Source organism: Pinus tabuliformis, chromosome 4_2, assembly GCF_031772625.1.
Source record: "Pinus tabuliformis cultivar Carrire ecotype Pingquan chromosome 4_2, CPIR1, whole genome shotgun sequence".
NCBI classification, from domain to species: domain Eukaryota; kingdom Viridiplantae; phylum Streptophyta; class Pinopsida; order Pinales; family Pinaceae; genus Pinus; species Pinus tabuliformis.
In genome coordinates, this window is record NC_142304.1 from 741818741 (window position 1) to 741839461 (window position 20721).

At 33.4% G+C, this 20721-nt stretch overlaps 1 pseudogene; it reads right to left on the bottom strand.

The window, feature by feature from the left end:
- Window positions 1-1157: 1157 nt before the first annotated feature.
- The window catches only part of LOC149171736 (uncharacterized), a 72128-nt pseudogene continuing 52564 nt past the window's right edge, over window positions 1158-20721 (bottom strand).

Consider the following 20721-nt stretch of genomic DNA (forward strand, 5'->3'; position numbering starts at 1 on the left):
ATAAATTTATTATATTACTCAATATATAAATTTATTATATTGCTCAATATATATAATCAGAACAAAATAACATAATCATTATATTAAACAATATCGTATAACTTATAATAGAATTAGGGATAAAATTTCATTAGCATGTCTTTAAAGTATTTATGTCAAAAATTGATCAAACTACTTACTTTATTTTTTGTATTCAATCTTTTGTGATCCATAATGAATTAAGCAAATTTTTTAGGTAGAAATTACATAAGAAATTTTTTTGGCCAACCCGTTTGGAACCAACAAGTATGGTTTATCATCAACCCCACAAATATTTTGTAATGCCACAGTGTGGCACAAAGTCAACACTTTTAAAAGGTATTCGTTGGTGTTATATCTACTCATTTAATTTGCTGGTTGTTGAAGAAGTAGAGGTGCCCCATGCAAGTGAGTATGATGCCAGGTTTTCCCTGCTAGACATATTCTGCTCTGGTCAATATATCAATGTTAATTTGAAATTCCATACTATATATTAATGTCAATTTGAAAGAATGGAAATAAATGGTATTTTTTTTTCAAAAATTTGCATGTTGTTTGCAACAAATACATCAAAAATTAATTTCAGAATTTTCAAATTGTTTTTTCTTCTAAGTAATTTTACTATTATTCCCTATGGTGGTGTCGTTCCCAACAGTCACCCAAAACTCTACTCAAGGCTGATAACGGGAACCCAACAAGGCTGGTAACGGGAGACTAATAGTCGATGTAGTCCAATATTGTGTGCTCTTATCACATGAATGTCTATTCTTCACGGTTTGAATTCGACAGCTCGTCCTGTTGGTGATTCCTTACAAGAAAGAAATTCAATTTTCTTGAATTTCTAGGAGGAGACATACAAAGTCTTGAATGAAGTAATCCAATTGTTTGTTCGCTGCCAAATAAGGCCCATCTAGCTCTACACGGTGGATAATATAGTTTTGTAGTTTGCGTTAACCGTTGCTGCAGTGGAGCACTGGAGTGCAGCGCCTAACCAGCCTGCCATAGGGCATTAAATGCCAGGGGATATACACGCAGCTTAGCCCCATAACACGCGAAAGCCTAAATATTATTTAATGCCAAAATTCCCCGCTCCCGTGTTATCGCGTTAACCAGCGTGCATATCCCCGGGATTTAATGCCCTAAGGCAGGCTGGTTAAGCGCTGCCGCACTGGAGCAGCAGCAGCAGAAGCCTGTACAGTACCTGCAAAATCAAAACAAACGCGATCATCCAATCTTAAGTGTTTAAAGAAATTAGAACTTTGATCTTACAGCGCATAGAAAAATAGAAAAAAAATATTTAATATATATAATGAAATGGTTTTTTGACTATTATTTTTCTGGTTAATTTTTATCAATATTATATAGAAGTTTCATGCATAATTGGAATTTTTTAGGATGTTGAATCTATTTATACATTCAAATATGTATTTTGAAAAATAATAAATAAAAAATTTGTATTACCAAACTTTAGTGAAATTTGATAAAAAAATACTATATATATATATATATATATATAGATATATATAATTTTTTTTTCTATATATTTATATAATGGGAAAGACCTTTATATAAACAATACATATCTTTTCCTTCTTAGGACACTAAAACTTGATAACAAATGAAGAAGCTACGACAAAAGTAGACATTCTCCATGTGGAAATTGAATGTGGGTTTGGAAAATAAATATCATTCCTCCTAATTATTTAGAATAGATCAAACTCACTTTTTGATAATGATTATTATAATTTTTAAATTTTTAATTAATATAAAAAATAAAATAATAATTTTGTTAATTTTTTAAAATTATAGATAAATAGGTAATTTAATATATAAATTCTTCATGTATCATTAAAAAAATTAACATTGGATAATATAACAAAACATTTAATTTTATCTAATTCAATATATAATTTATTATTGGGTTGAGTCTAGAAGAGCTTTACAACCTATGAGGGAGATTTTGTGAAGTAAAATTACATTTAAAAATAAAAAAATAAAAAATACATGAACAAATTAAGAAAATATCAATAACAAAAAAAATCAATGTGCCCCATAAATAAAATATATAAATTTCCATCCTAATTTTCATGAAACATTATATAGAGAGATAAAGTAATTAAATGTAAAAAGGTTTTAATTTAATTTTCAGTATGAGGGAAATGTGTAATTCCTTGAATACCTAAAATAGATTGTACTAATGACACGTGAAAATAATATTCTTTATAATATTATTTAATATCAGTTGTATATTTATGTCGATAGAAGTTTTGAGGATGTTGGAATCAACTGACTATTGAGAGGGCACTATTGAGAGGGCGCTGGGGGTGAATTAGTAGTGATATGGTTTATTATTCTTTTAAAACTTTTTGTTATGAATATACATCATCAACACATAATCACGCACAATGAGACAAAAGGATGTCTGGTAGAAAAACCCTTTGACCCACCCGTATTTTTGTTGTTTCTCTCTTTAAATTCTATTAATCAATTGATCATCTCTTTACAATGTTTGAGTTGGACACCACCAAAATGGAGCCACTAGCTCTTCTATAATTGAGCTAGCCACCAATGTGCAACATCAGAGGAAGATTGCATACTTCTTGATTATAAGGGACATTGAATGGATCCTAGATCTGTGCCATGCGTAGTTACTACTTGGGAGAGGCCTTGGACTCCGCAATGCATAGTTGCAAGGGGAAGAGTGGCCTCACTACTAATTGTGACTATGGAGTGCGTATATGGGGACCTAGTGATTGCACAATGCAAAGTTGCAGATGGAAAGCGAGGGTCACTACTCGAAGAAATTATGTCGTAATGCACATTTGAGGAAGGAATAAGGCTTTGGGCATTGCACAATCTTCTCTAGTATATGAGTAGACTTCGGATATGCAGACTGAAAAGGGGAAGGATGTGCATTGACCCAAGATTCATAAAAAAAAAGTCACTTACATTGAGCAAGTAAGATAATGAAAGGAAATGGGCATGAATGCATAAATACACCTAGTACCAATAATCAATAATGGGCAAAAAGACAAAATGTGATGCAATGCTTGAAAATAAGTTAAAATGTCTAAAATGACACTTATAAGCTAATAATAGTAGAAACAATACTTATTATAAGAAAATAAAGGGAAAATGAAACTTGTGAAAGCGAAAACAACATAAGAAAAAGCGGCAAAAAGTGATAGTTGAGAAACTTGCCTAGAAAAATAGTGCAAATGGAACCTAAAGAACCTTTTTCTTGTGAAAATGAGTAGAGATCCAAATGAAGTGTTAGAATGAGCTTTAGGAAATATTTCTTATATAGATGAGAACCCACAACATTAGGGTTAGGGTTTTTGAGTGTGCATGCGTAAAATCAAGGAGACACTCCTAGTTAACTAGAAAATGTCAAAAGATCAAATTAGAAATGAGTGCCACACTCCTGCATGGAAGAGAACACTCCCTATTTTACAGGAATGTATACTTGTTTAACTCTGGAAATTGTGCAATTCACTGGCTGAATGGGATGCACAGTTCACTAAGAGAAGGAGTTGCACAATTTTATTTCTTAGTGGATGGCATACTTTACTGCCACATAGGGTTATACAATTTTCTCTCACAATTGTTTGTGTAGTTTATTGGTGCAAGGGATTATGCAATTCAATCCAATAAGGAATTTCACATTTCACTGTGATAGTGGATTTCACAATTCCTCAAGGAAAAGCATGCAGTCAATGTAGTTAAGGTTATACTTAGTTTTCTTCACAAAAGGTGCTTTTTCTATCTTCAGAAGCTAAGTAGCTACTATCGACAAGGACTGACTGTGATCAAGGAGTGCCCAGATGTTAAAATGAAATAACAATTAAGATAAAAAAATATTAACATTAGAAACTGCATCATTATAACACTTAGTAAAACAACAAGAAAGGTTTAGTCAAGTCCCGCAGGCAAGGGTAGGAATGCACTGGACCAAGCAGCAAGCTAGTCATGGGTAGAGGAAAAAGTTGCATGTTAACCAGACGGGGAAGGATATCAGCATTCATTATTTATTGGAGGATACGAGTCATGGTTGGTCTATGATTTACCTATGATATGAGACATTTTCATATGATATTCCATCTTGCTGACCTATCGGAGCTACAGGTCTGCGTGAAGAAGGGAGGCTCGTATATCAATGCATGGGTAAATTTTTTTAGTGGTGTTGCAGTAGCTACAATAGACTTTTAGAGTAAGAAAGGTATGCACATGGCATACAAAGTGTCACATATTATATATATTCTCTCTAGGTCTATGTAAATTTCAACAAGAATCTTGGCATGCTACGTCATGGTGAAGCAGAAGGAGGATGAATGCAACCTTGACATTCGATCAAATGCAGAAAGCTATACAGATTAGGGGGTTCCATTTTCTTGGTAGAAATTCTCCTCACATATTGTTGTACGTTGCACCTTTACACTATTCAAAAATTTCACAAGAATCCTTTGCAATCCTCCTCTATGTGCATGCTTTTTTTGATCACTTTTTTTGTGTTCTTACATGAATTCATTCTCTAATCTAAGAAAATTATCTCTGCTTATTTTTGTGCATATTTATTCTTTTCCACCCTCTCCATCTCCCCCTTCTCCAACCATGCATTTCTCCATGAAGTCTCTCTGCATTGCATACGAAGTAGTTGTGCATTTAATTTTGTTCTTTTCCTATCCTATGCAGTTCCCAAGAAAGTATGGGTTATGTACCTTCCTTATGCAACCCATAATTCACATTATTAGCCCCATTTAAAACATCACATTGGTTCATTTAAAACTCAACAACCAGCCTTCAATTGTTGTCCTAAAAACAATCCAGTCTTCTTACAAAAATTAAGTTGAACTTCCCAAGAAATTGACCTCCCTTAGTTCCTTAGTATCCATGTCCCGTACTCAATCCACTTTAAAATTTTAAAATTAAAATTAAAAACCAAAAATCATCACATGGCATTCATAAGCTAGATACAACTGGGCTTCCACATTCCCCTCCCCATGCATACTTGACTCCATCTTTTATTCAATAGGGTTGTGCATGTGAAAATCATCCAACTTTGATGATGCCATGATATTTAAACTATAGCTCTTGTACCAGTGGCACTAATGTTTGAAATTGGAGACATCTATCACTAGAGTATGTAATTTGTTTTATGTACCTGCTATTCTCTATGGAATATGGATTTAATTATTAGATCCATTCCCACTCTTCCACCTTACCTTCTCCTCTTCTTAATGGTCCATATTTTCCTCTATCACCTCCACGTCTTCCATTTTTGTTCTACTACACCCTGATGGCCTGACACCTAGGTTCTAGAGGCTACCTGCCAATGTGTCCCGCCCATTTAGAAAAAAAACCATGGAAGCCTCTAGATCCTTCCATAGGGAGGTCATCCAACATGACAAAAGAAACTCCAGGTGTTAGAGGTAGAGGTCAATGTTGAGAGAGATTTACTAAATGAAGCAGAAATTAGATTTTAGATAGAAGAATCCTCCTGATGTTAGATTTGTCATGCCCGAGACACAAATTGTTTCCACACTTTATAATTATACTAGCATACCAAGTCATTCATAGCTCGTGCACTCTCTAGATAGCAGGCTAAGCATATGGACCTCTAGGTTTATTGAATATGATGGAAAGAGACGGTAGGATTCTTGTCATCCTCTATTCATAACTATCAAAGAAATAGGGAGGCATTTTAGTGACAAGAGTAATGATGGGAATATAGACACATCCCATTGATATCCAAATGAATTCCTCAACCAAACTGGCTTCTCTAAATTATTAGTTTTAATGTTTTATTTCTTGGCCTTTTAGGAATTATCTATTTCATTTTTTTACATGCCTAAGTCCTCTAGTAAATAAGTTCTAAGAGTTCATGGTGGTTTTTGTTTCCATTTTGACAATTTCACCCTTCATATATTTTGTATGTATCAATCCCTAATAGTGGTAAATTATATTCAATGTAGTTTCCCTCAAGGTAGCCCTATAGTAGTTACTTAAGTTTTTTATCAATGCTTTTCTTAGACTAGACTGTATACTTTCAAGTTTGTAGGGAGACAAAGTAATTTAAACAACCTCTATGTCATACGTACATGCCTAAATATCTATTGATAGAATTGACATCTTACCAATGTTAAAATAAATTATTTTAAGAAAATAATAAATGCATTATATAGTTTTTATTGTTGTTTTTGGTGCTATGATAATAATAATAATATAGATGTTAAGTGGGTGTAGCTAGAGTGGTTTGGAGGAAGGGTGTTACATTCCGCTACACAAATTCAAAGCCTATTTTCTAACATTCTTGCACTCTTAATGAGGTAATTATTGATTCTTGACATGACATTTAGCCTTATACCTATTGGATTTCCTTGGGAAGCACATTATGATAAAAAGTATTGTTTTCCTTCAATAGTGTACAAATACCTAGTTGATTTCTTAAAAAAAGATAGAATGTAAACATAACAATAAAAATCTAGTTTACCTTGAGAAATATATCATGCAAAAAAAAGGTTCAAGTTGGTCTAGCTTGGATGGTTGCAGGAAAATTATTAACCTCCTCACTTAAATTCAAATCTAACTTATGACATAAATCTATTTTTCATGTCCTAGAATTCTTATATTAATACATGTTTTTCCCCCATGATACATTATTTTATCACTTGTTTTCACCAATTTTAACTCTTCTACCATGCACTTCCTTATAATTTTGACATAAAAATGAAGGATTGGGTTTAATGTGCATTTTTATATGAATGAGAAGTTCCAACACTTATTTGGGGATCGATATATTGGCACACTTTCGAGAGAAAATTGAACATGGTTTTTATCCGTAATGATGTTTTTATGCTCCCATTTGAGTCAAAGGTCTACCAGGTTGGATGTGTGGATTTATGGAAAATAATTAATGATTCAACCTCAAATTCACAACAATTTTCAAACAACCAACTTCGTCTTAAGTTTTTGTGCGTATAAGAGTGAATATAAAAATTATGGGACATGGTTTTTCTCCCAGTATAGAAATTTGAGTAAGCCATGGGAATTTTTCCAAAATTCGTCATGATCTCAAAGATGCAATAGGATTGCTGAGGCAGATTTGTTAAAAATTCACAAATTTCCATTTTCTTTAATCATCACATATTTGATGAAAATAGGCAGTTACAACCTAAATTTGTAATGTAATAATATGTATGAAAATCCCAATTCTGGAAGAGAGGATGTTATTCTAATTTGGTATTGCTGGTTTGGACCTTGAGCATATGGATGTTGACATAAAAGAAAGATTGATTTTTAATACAATAATTCTAATGTCAAGTTCTTCTTCTCATTTTTGTTGTATTTTATGATAGTTTCTTCTTTGGGATTTAATATTTTAAAAGAGGGTGTGAGCTAGACTCATCCAAGAATTCTAATGTCAAGTTCTTCTCAATTTCTTTGTATTTTATGATAGTTTCTTCTCTCTGATTTAATATTTTAAAAGAGGGTGCAAGCTAGACTGGTAAGGTACACCAGACCAACTTGACACCTCCATAGTTGTATATTTTTAATGTGGTTTGTAGAACTGGTGAATAGTTTGTGTTCATTTACAAGTATTGGTGTATTGGCCATGATGATTTATTTACAGATTTACTAGATATATTTATGCTACTTGTTACACTTCGTTTCCTTCATATTTATATAACACTTTTACTTGTGCTCGTTTAATACTTTTTTCTCGAAGGGTGCAACTATAAGTGTGACATATCTCATTAAAATGATTGCATTACTCAATTGCATGGATAAAAACCATAAACTAAAAAAATAACTATATTATATGCTTGTAGCTGATTTGTTAGGAAACACTTTGATGCATGTTGTTTAAATATTGTAGGCTTCTTGTGGATCTGACATATTTTAACAAATTGCATAGTGGAGCACATTTATGCTTAATTGATGCCCCAAAGAAAAAAATGGAAACACCTAGTAAGCAACCTGAAATCTCTACTATGATACATGTGGAAGATGATCAAATGCAACATGATATATCATTATTACGAGGCCAAGTGCAATAAATTTTTCTCTCACAAAAATTAAAAGAAGATAAGATGGAAGCTAAGATTGATGGTATAGAAGAAAAACTGAAAAACAACATGGATGATTTGAAAAAATACATGGAAGGTTTGAAGGAAGGTTTCACAAAGTTGATACAAGAAACGCTTCCTAATGGAAAAAAGGTAGTAGAGGAAACTCATCAGGGAAAATTTTAAAACCCCCCCCTAAATTTATAAATATAATAAATGGGCGAATCTTCATGATATATAGGAAAAATGGAAGGTTATTTTATCAATAATATAATATGTATATATAATTTTTTTGGCGAATCTCTCACCAGGCATGGCGAATATTTTACTCAATTATAAAATCTTGTACGATCTTCGCGAGTCTTTCACTAAATAATAAAACTTTGTAAAGTCCTAGTGAATCTTAGCATAGGCTACATGCCGGTTTAATTCCTCCATTTAAATAGGCTACATTCCAGGTGAATACCATGGGTCAATACCATGTGCCATTTTTATTTTTATTAATTCTAATATTAGGGTTAATAATGGTTTTTTGCATGGTATTAATAACAATCTAGTCCATGGTATTTGTCCCATAGTATTTTGGCCATAGGTTTCACCTAAATATAACCCATTTTTTGAGTGTTCGTAAATATAAGGTGACTTATGGAGTAAATATAAAAAAATGTTTTATTTGTTTACCATACCTCTCGTTTATTTATATTTTTATTAATTTACCATACCTCTTTTACAAATATGGTATTTGGCCCATAGGATTCACTTAAATAAAACCTCTTTCTTGAGCCTTCATAAATAGAACGAGGGTTATGGACTAAATATAAAAAGAGGTTTTATTTATTTACGATACGTCTAGTTTATTTATATTTTTATTTATTTACCATACCTTTTGAGTAAGTATAAAAATACGTTTTATTTATTTACCATACCTCCACTTTACTTATATTTTTATTTGTTCACACCCTTACATGTATATAAGGTGACTTATGGAGTAAATATAAAAAATGTTTTATTTATTTACCATACCTCTCATTTATTTATATTTTTATTAATTTACCATACCTCTTTTATAAATATGGTATTTGGCCCATAAGATTCACTTAAATAAAACATATTCTTGAAAATGGGCGAATGGATTCACTTAAATAAAACCTATTCTTGAAAATGGGCGAATGGAAGGTTGTAAGTCCTAATTTCAAGGGCTAAATTTACCTTTTTACCCTCTCCCTTAAAATAAGGTGGGCTATTTGAGGTGATTTGTAAAAATGTACTATGATACAAAATATTCGCCCACTAAAAATTTAAAACCCCTTAATTTCGCCAAAGGGCGAACATTCGCCCCTAAAATTATCCTTGAAACTGATGATGAGAAGAAAAATAAATTTTAATCATGATTTCATACTCTAACGTTGTATTGAAGATCCACCATATTCCAAAAATTGATATGAGGAAGTTTGATGGCAAGGATCTCGTAACATGGATACTATAGTTGGAGAAATATTTTGATCTCCATAATGTGCAAAAAACTTAAAAGGTACACGTTGCAACTTTATAATTGAAAGCCAATCGGTTTTTTATGGTATCAATTCTTTGCTCTCGTAAACAAATTGTCACTTGATCAATCTTTACGGAGGAAATTATAACACATTATTAGGATACAAAGAGAAACACCTTTTGTAGCCAATTGATAAATCTCAAATAAAAGGGGCCAATGGTGAAGCACACTGAGGACTTGCAAAAATTGAATATAAGGGTAAATGATGCCATCAACAAATCCACTATCTACAATGTAAAGTCAATGCAACCATGGATCAGATTGTGTGAAAAAAAAAATGCAATGGTGACAAGAAATAATTTATAATATTTCATGGTAGAACATGATTTATCTTGATCATTAAAACAAAATATGTCAAATATTTGTCTCTATAGTTGAGTGGCGAACTAGATCACAGAGAAATACAACATATCTAGTTGTTTCTCACATGGATAAGTTTATGTACTACACATAAGCGTATGGTGCAACATCTCTGTAATATGTGAAATTATTCTAAATCCATCACGTAAATAGTTTTAGTATCGATGTTTCAAACTATCAAGTGTGGTTCATCTATGGAAAAAAAGAACACAAAAATATGATCAAGCCAAAGGAATGAATAAAAAAGTAACAATAAATCTAAATGATTGAGAAAATAAATCAAATTATTTTTATTTATTTAAGCACTTTCATTTTTAAGATAAAAATCAATCACTTGATCACACCTCCCCACTAGGCACTTTTGGACTCCAAAATTTTACTTCCCTAGTTAATATAAAGAGACTGGAACTTAAAGACACCAAAATGCTCAATCTAAAATGGAAAATTTTCAATTGGTGCCCTTCAAGCCCCAATCAAGGCACTTCACCTGTCTTCTTCATGAAGACTTGTTGTCTTGGAAATAATTGAGACAACATCCTTATTGTTGTTGCAGGAACAAAATATTGATGAGTTGAATATGAACATTCTCTTTACTCTCATCTTTACACGGCTCAAAAACACTTCATCTTGAAGTTAAATTGTTGAAGACAAACTTAACTCCATCTTGGAATTCAAAAGAAAAATAAAATTGCTTTAATGTCTTCAAGGTGAGCTTGTACATAAAAAGTATAGTTCTGCAAAATTTTCCATGATATGATTGACCTTGCCTACAAAACATAGTCATCTTATACAATATTTAAAATAAATATTCTATTCTCACAAGTTTTAAATAGAATACTTGTATAAGTGAAAATATGACAAACTTGTAGGCATATTTTAACGACAATCTTGTACATTCAAAGAATTCCTTAAACATGTGGACTATAACGAGAAAATGCATACATCAATGAAAAACATCTACCTGTTGAACATAGTGACAATAATTTTTTCACTTCAAAAAATTACCTAAATAGGTAATGACAACAAGTAATTACAAAATTTACAAAACAACTTTACAATAAGTCTACCCAAACATTGCCTCTCTTAGGCTTGTGGGTTATATTCTTGCATCATCTTTGTCTTGAAGGTCGCTTAGGAGTTTTGTGAGTATTCTTTACCACCAATTGTTTCCCTTGCATTATGTAGCAAAATCTCTTTACCTTTCTTTGAATTAAGCTCTGGATGTAACTTCCAACATCGTTCAGTGTCATGTGCATGCATCTTGCAATGAGTAGAGAAGAAATTCCTATTGTTTTCTCACATAGAATTTCTCTCATGCGAAGGAGAGTCATTATGCTTGATGCCTAAAATTTGATTCGTTATTTTAACCGTTATCATACATTTCTCACATATAACCATGCAATGGTAAAATGCATCACAAAATGTACAAGGGTACTTATTCCACAAGTACTCAAAATTTCCATGCATTGGATATTGCCCTTGAGAGTTATACCTATCTCTACGGTTGTAGCTTCGACAAAGTGGAGTGGACAATGCCATGCAAGCTCCATTAAAGAATTCAACCCACTTGGAAGATGAATTAACATTGTCATAAGGTGGTGAAATCGCATCCTTAGATCCACTGGCCTATGGTGTGCTTCTTGAAAATGTTTGACCAGATACTCATTTCATTCTTGAGGATTCTCTTCCTAGTATAGGAGTAGAACATTCTGCAACTTGTTCATCAAGCACTTGGTGCCATGCAAAGCGTATGTGCCCCAAATCCTCTTCTGATATCTCTAACATCCTTATCAACTCTACGTTCTCCATACGAAGAGCCAAAATTTTCTCCTCTAGCTCTTGGAGACTCTTTTGGCTTCCCATTCCTACAACTTGGTCAGCTGGTGCTCTGATACCAAACTGATTTGAAATTAGAGTAGTTAATTTTTTCCCTTTTTTCCAAAATCAAATAAAAACAAAAACTAGGACCATGTCGATGCTTTGCAAGCTAAAAATGGGTCTTGAAACAACAAGTTTTCCCAATATTTCTTCAATTCAAGAATTAATATTCATATAACATAATGAACATAAACAACACATAATCCATGCAGGCATAATAAAGAGCATAACAAACTATTTGTTGATGGAGTTCAACCATCCTAGTCTACATCCCTAGACTTGTCAACATGACTAGACCACTCGTATATTTAGTATCAAATGATGTACATAAACGTTTGTTGCAGGAAAACATGTGGCTATTACCCCTACAAGGTAATGTTCTCCTACAAATAACTCTTACAAACAACAACAACACAACACATCTCCTACAAATATGACATACTCCAACCAAAATGAGCTAAAAAGAGAATTTGAACACTTCAATTCCACATTGAAGCACATAAATAAAGCTTGATGTTGAGGGAAGTTAAATCTGAGATGAACCTTGTAACTTACAGCTACTGTAGTAGACTTCTAAAGGTGAGAATACATCTACAAGGTCTTCTCCATGCCTAATCACCTTCCAGAAATGCTTCCAAACCCTAACTGATCCATACACCTTTAGTCTCAAACATGCACAAAGGCTACTTATATGTGCTTGAATGAGATATTAGAGGTTGCCATTGGATTCAGAACATCCAAAAAACCCTAAATGGACTCTTTCTAAGCTCAATTTGGCCAAAAACTGCTAAATTTATGAGATCTTAAGCTCTCTCATTAACTTGATTGTTAATCATCCTACAAATCATACCTTATGTGTAACTATTCTACAATTTCACCTCAAAATTCGCTAAATGAGCACCAATTTAGCTTTCCACTAGTGCATTCTCTTGGATGATTAAGTTTTTCAATGACCCCATAAGTCTGAAAATTGTGGTCATATTGGCACATGGGGCCGAGAGGGTTGGGCCTTAACACTCGCCCCCACTGGTTAAATCTATGAATGTTGGACACGTGTTCATATTAGCGCCATGAGACTAGGGTCCGACTAATAGACTGCTCTTCTCATCGGGCCCCGTATCTCCTGGTGCATGGTGATGTAATTGTCCATATGACTTGGGGCTAGCCCCCTTCCTCAATCTCCTGTCATTAGCACATAATTTTGGAACCGGTGGTGCTATGGGTGTGGATGGGAGCAAGGCTTAGAGCCTTTCCCTAGCCCAACCGTCGATGGCTCCTTTTGCTGAGTGTCGTGGTTTCATGTGGTGGACACGACAGGGGTTTAATGGCCATTCCCAAAACCCTCTTTGGCGAGCTCCTTCCAAAACTCAACCGAGGGCATGTGGAAAAAACATGACCGGGGGTTGGGGCTAGTAGCCTGACCCCTTTGCCAAATCACGCGAACATAAATTTTTAAGTATTGGTTCTACCCATAGTATAACAAGCACCACCATTAGCAGAGTTGGTAGAGCGCTGGAATGATAACTTGGAGGTGAGGGATCCGAATTTGGTTGGGCCTCTAACCGACCCATTCCAAATTTTTAATTGACCTTGGGGTGCCACATGGAAACCCATGACTAGGCCACATGGCACCCATCCATTGATCGGCTTCAATCAAGCACGAACCAATCAAATACGCCCAAAATCAAATGAACCAGAACTTGCCAAGTGTCATCTTGTGATTTGGTCATACCCTACACAATCACCCCACTGACTCAACAATACAGAATCTGAGTCAGCTACCCTGCTCAAATTTTGGTTGTTTCGTTAAATGACTAGCATGCGATAACTTGATAATACACTATCAAGTTTAGGTGAAATGAATGTTGTTGGATTCATAATGACAAGCACTTCAATTTGGCCTTAGTTTCAAGAATTTCTAAGAACTTTCATTTTTGAGTTAAAAATTGATCACCTGATCGTATATTTGTTGCAAAGTTACATGTAGGTTATTACAAGAGTTGGTGTTGTTAGAAATGCCATCATAGGTTATACTTCAATTACTGCAATACCTATCAGCCAGTTGCGGCAACACCTACTAGTGAGTTTCTACAACACTTTTCAATGAATTGTTATAATATCTATTAGGTAGGTGTATGTATATTTCTTTTTCTTTTATTTAAACTAATTTCATTCGATGCTGTGGATTTTTATTTGGAAAGACACTTATAATTCCATCCTTCTTCCTCATCCATTTCCATTTCCATTTCTTGAAGGTTTAGACTCTCTTCAGTTTGTGGGGTATCATTACCTTTTCATTCTATAACATTCCCTCACCATTCTTATCCATCTCAACTCCATTATTCATTCAGGTGACTGATTCAAAAATTCCAATACTAAAATACTGTGTTGCATCCACAAAAGAACCAATAGTAAGAACGATAAAAGTCATTATTGCTACCGTGCAAGAACTAGTAGTAAGAACAATAGAAGGTCTTGCTACTGCCACACAAGAACTACTAGCCATAAAAATAAGATGTTGTTGCTCCATAAGAACCAATAATGGAAAATTATCTCTTCTGATATATCTGTTGTTTTTCCATGAGCATATTCAGATCTACTATTTTAAGTAGCATATCCAACTTATTAGTGTGTTCAGTATGCAAGAAACAACAAGGAAGTTTGACAACAATAATAACGTAAAGAATCCCTATTGTTGCTACACAAGAAATAAAAATACAAAATGAAACAATGTCATGTTATAAGAATTAAGCTATTAGGATGTTGTTGTTACTACTCTTATAACAATATTGTTGCTACTATAATTTTTATGTGCAAGGATGGGTTTGTCTATATCTCAAATTTGTGTATCAAATGGTCATGATTTTCTTTGAGGAAAAAGAATGAAATAGTATAATTATGCTTGCAAAACTTTATAGAAAATTACATTGTATATAATGGATAAAATAAGTTTGCCACTACTCCTACAACACACTTAATGCAACTCCCTATACAGGGTTGTTACAATCTCATTAAATTTGTTTCATGATGTTAATTCTAAAGTTTCAAAGATGCTATATAACAATTCACAACAAACATCTGAGGGAAATGGTTTTCTTCATAGTGGAGATAGATTTGCAATGGGTAAAAGAAGTGTCCCTCTAGTATGGCTAATAAGAGATATTACATTGCATGAGGACATGCAACATTTTTAGTAGGGGGAGATGGCACACCTTGTAATTGACATCTTTTTACACACTCTTTTCCCTATTATTAATTCATTCTCACTTGTCTATGACTCTGTATTAGTCCATTCTAATGTTTGTATGTGAAATTTAGACATAGGGTGTTTTCCGTTGCATTTACTTGGTATTTTACATTTTTATGATTACACATTAAAAAGGTATCATATTTACATTTATCTTTGACTAAATCTACAAAAACAACATGCCAAACATCTTTTTATGCAAGTTGTGATGTTTTCATAGGGGATGTTCTAGTTACAGTTGCCGCAACTCCGAACTCTATTGCTACATCTATAATTCATGTCGTTGCTACAACTCACATTGTTGCAACTCCGATTCATGACATTGTTGAAACTCCCATTGTTGCAAGTCCAATTCATGATGTTGTTGCAACTCCCACAACTACAACTCTAATTCACGATGTTGTTGCAATTCCCATTCCCGCAAACACAATTCACATTGTTACTGTTGTGGCAACTCCAATTCATGTAATTGTGATAAATTCCATTGTTGCAACTACTCTCAACTCCCCCATGGGTCTATTATGTTTGTAAACTGAGCTATGCCACATCTTTCTGACAACAATTACTTCTTCTTCAATACCTTGGATTGTGATTATGTTTGCTCCTTTTGGTATGGTGGCCGAAATTTACTGTTGCATTCCTTTTATTTATGTTCAAACTTGTTACACGCATAGCATCTTACATGGTTCATATTCCTTCTATTGCAATCAATAGCTTTGTGTCCAAACATATTGCAAGCAAAGCAATATCCCTTAAAGTACCTGGAAACTGATGATATTTATGTGTGACGATCTTGAACCATTCTACTTCTACATCTCACTGCAACATGTCCAAAATTATGACATTTAAAACATTCAACATTATTTGTCAAAGAAAAGAAAATATTATCCCTTCCATAGTTAGGTGGAAATGTTTTTCTTGGAAGTCTTCCTTTCCTTGGTTGTTGATGGGGTTGACCTTTTATCTCCTTGTTGAGCATTTCAGATTTTGCATTGGAGTTCCTTACTTCATTTTGTGATCTATATTCTCCTTCATGAAAACCAAGACCAACCTTTATAATAGGCGAACATTGAACTTTGATGATTTCATCTAACATTTTCAATCCTTTAGCAAATCTAAGATTCAGAGTATTTGTCTTTTCAAGTTCTTTTCTTAGACTTACCACTTCACATTATAACACTTCATTGTGTTTGTCTTTTTCAGTGAGTTGATGTGTCACTGTGTTTATGATTGTATCCTTTTCTGCCAAACTGATTTTGAGTTTACTGTTTTCTTTAAGGAAAACTTCCTTTTCTAAGGCATAATTTTCATACGCCATGAGTAGTTTAATTTCTTGATCATCTTCAACACTATTGGACAAGCCATCACTATCATCATGAGTGTAATAACTTCTATTACCTTCTGCATACATATTTCCTTTGACATGAGGGCATTTAGCAGTGTAATGACCCACTCTACCACAAGAAAATCATTTGAATGGTATCTTACCTCTGAATCTTCCAGAACCCTGTTGAAGCTTCTTGACAAAATTTACCTCATCTTCTTCCTATGAAATGTGTCTTGATTCATTGTTCTCTTCCTTTTCTTTTCCCTTTGCTGATGATTTAAAAGTGACTTCTCTCATATCTGATGGACCTCCTTTCTCATTTCAAAGGCAGTTGGGATTCCATGGAGTTGAGTCACAGTAATAGTTTGAAGATCTTGTTTTTCTTCTATGAAAGACACTTTTGACTCAAATTTAGAAGAAAAAAGTCTCAAAATTTTCTCAACTAAAGTAGCTTCCTTTATCTCTTCACCCAAATTTCTCATATTATTTACAATCCCATATGCTCGCAAGAAATAACTAGAAATGCTTTCATCACTATGCATCTTGAGAGTTTCATACTGGATTATGAGAGTTTGTAGTTTAGCACGTTTTACCTGGGAGTCACCTTCCTAGCTCTAAATAATTTTGTCCTATATTTCCTTAGCTATGTTGATCTACATGACTTTGACCAATTTTGATTCTAATAAACTTCCCAATAAGGCGTTGAAAACTTTGGCATTGATTTCATATGTTTTCCTTTTTGTTGGATCTATGGGGACTACAGCTGGATATTGATATCCTTTTTCCACAATTGCTCAAACATCAGCTCCAAGTGACTGAAGATACGCTCTAGTTCGTCCTTTCCAATATACCAAGTTGTTCCCATTGAATATTGGTGGTCTGATAGATCCCATACCTTCGTGATTGTTCATTTTGAAATATCTCCCTTCGAATGGTCAAGCTTCTTCTTAAGGACCTGCTCTGATACCAATTGTTGGAAATAATACTAGGGGGCGGGGGTGAATTAGTATTATAAAATCAATAAATTTTTCAATTCATACTCAGATTTATATATGCTACTTCAATGAAGGTAACTCATGTGTACACGCAACTGTCTTTAAATCAACCAGCGTATATCCAACAAACTTATGATTCAGTTAATTCATCATATGTTGATCTTTAATCAGTCCATCAGTACTTCATTATCCATATAAATAGTAACCATGTGTAGCAATAATAGAATAAACCATCGCACATAAGAAACACACATGAACACCAAGATTTAAGTGGAAACCCAATGCAGGACAAAAACCACCTGTTGTTGTCTTCTTTTAATATAAAAAAAACTTGTTTACAATCTTGTATTAGTGCAGTCTCATACCAGTATGCAAGCACCCACCTGTAGAAGGCTACAACCTTCTCTCATTCTCTAGCTTCTACGAGAAGGGAGATACAACCCCCTAGCTCCTTTACTAGCCGATATGTTTACTAGTACGTAGGTGCTAGCCTACAGAAGGCTCCAACTTTCACTCATTTTCCAGCTGCTACTGGAAGGGAGCTCCAACCCCCTAGCTCTTGTACTTTCTGATATGTTTACCAGTACGTAGGTGCTGGCCTACAGAAGTCTACGAACTTCTCTCTTCCTCTAAGGACCATGTTTCATAAATTTTCAGACTTGATACTCCTGGAACACAACACCACAATCTAAAGGCCATGTTTCATCAAATTTTCATACTGGACCCATCAGCAACAGTGAAGCTCAAAATCAATCACTACTGCAATACAACAATCACTGAAAACCCATCATCACTGAAGCAAATCACAATCAATCATTCTGAACATTTAGAACACTGTCACAAAAACATAGAGCAGAACCCAGAACTCTGCATCGACAACCAGAACCAACTGCAACTTCAAATATCATATTTTATAATGTATATGCTACTTTGATGTGCTGAACCAGCATGTATATGCGCTTTTACCAAAGCGAACTAGCGTACATATCTGCAAATGCTAACTTAAAACATCACAAATATCAGAGACTTCAGTCATACCCAGATTAGAACATTTACAGTGTAAGTCGTGCGTTAGAATTCAGATCTAGACTATCCATGATCAAACCATATAATAATATTTCATTTCAGGCATGATGATCCCGATCCATCATCCATCATCAACCACATAGGTGCATCCTTAGTTCAGATCAAGCAAAGCATCAGAAACCCATAACTTGCATATTTGATCTAACACTTCATAAGATATTCAATACTTGCACCCCTTGGCCTAATGATCTTCTCCTCCTTATATAGTCTTAGGCCTTTCTCAATACCTCGGACCAATACCTCTTACCAATACCTCGAACCAAAATACCTTGGACCAAAACCTTGATTTTCCATCCCATATCTGCTTTTCCTTTTGTGAAAGTGCTTGTATACGTATACTCTCCTTTGTTTTTGTTAACCCATGTGTATACGTTGCTTGGACAAAGTGAACCAGCGTATACTTCTTAAACCACTCTCTTTCTTCAATCTCTGGAGTTTGATCTGTAATCCTTTGTTTTTAACCTATTGCACTATGAACTATCATCTGTGTGAGTTACCATGAAGGACAACACCTGTATCATTATGCCAAGAGCAATTGTTAACGACAAATGTAGTTAAAAACCAAGTGGAGACGTCATTTGTTAGTATGAAAATTCTAAGCATGTGTACCAAAAATACTTCACTTATGTCACTAGTGACAAGTGACCCCAAAAACAAGATGTGGTTGCTTATGCTTTAGATTTGCAATAATAACATGAGAAAACCCTGCAGTAAAAAGATATATGTGATCCAAAACAATAAACAACAATAGATTTCCAATGTAACAACCCAGTATGGAAATACTTTTCAAACGAATAGTCTTTATTAATAACACTTGGTAAAGGAGATCTAAAAAAAGGGTCTGCAAATCCCCCTCCATGGGATGGGTCCTTTGATGTCCGTGTGCTTTAGCGATCTATTTTCTCTCTCCATATGTGAAAACCCAAAACAAATAATGGAACTCAAGTGGGAGCTCAGATGTTAGAAGAAAATAATGGTGACAATGATAATGATCATGGTGAATAATGAATAGAAAAACTTCTTATTTATAACAAATTATTGGGTTGATCTCGAATATGGAAAATAATAAAATAATATTGACCAAATAAAGATCTAACTATTAGGAATACTTTATTATATTTTTTGGAGAGGGAAAATATATTCAAAATGGTCATCTTTATTTAGAATAATTAACAAATAAAATTATTGATTAATTATTTCGAGAGGATTAAGAATGGTGTGAAATTGAAAGAATTATTAAATAGTGATTTAATAATTATTCCAAAAATAGAATTAAGGAATAATAAATAAATAGTGATTTATTTAATTATTCCTAGGTGATTTAGTCAAATGTGACCAGAAATAATTATCAAACAATGATTTAATACTTATTTCTAGAGAAAATTAAATAAATAATGATTTATTCAATTATTCTCATGGGAGTTTTAAATTTTACTAAAAAATAATTTAATTAAAATTATTTACTGAATTATTTCCCATAGTGAAAGTGATTTTACTATGGTAAAATTAACCTCACATGGTTTATTTCGATCCACCTAGTTAGAAATTACTAAGTGATCACTTTTTGGTGATAACAATATGCATTTACATTGGAACACTTCCATTCATTGTATTGACTCCTTCAAATATGTTTAATCGTGGTTTGCATGCTCATAATACCTGTAAGGATTTTTTTTAATATATTGAATATGTCAAACATGTTTGAATCTTGGTTAGAACTAGGGGAATTCTCTTTCTTTATTTCAATCCTATCTTTTATTTTTGTGCTCTTGTTTAAACATGTGGTAAATAAGGAATTTCCGCAACTTGGGTAATGCTTTACTGGTTTGAAGATATAGTGAATATTTTTACTTGGTCGGGAAAAGCAATGTTTGGTTTGTGAAATGTGGATTTAATCTTGAATTCCTTTCTGTCACTAACTTCAAAATCTCCCTTCAAATATGCCATACACTTCTGGTCAAAAATTGTACCTCATGTAGCTGTGATGAAAATATATGTTTTTGTTATGTCACTACTAGTGACATATAGCGATGGTGTTTTTCTATTAATCTAAACCATAACCAATATATATATATATATATATATATATCTATATATATATATATATATATATATATATATATATATATATATTACATAGCTTAACTTTGGGTTTTTGGGGTTTTGGGCTTTCCAAAGTAGTGATGTTGAAA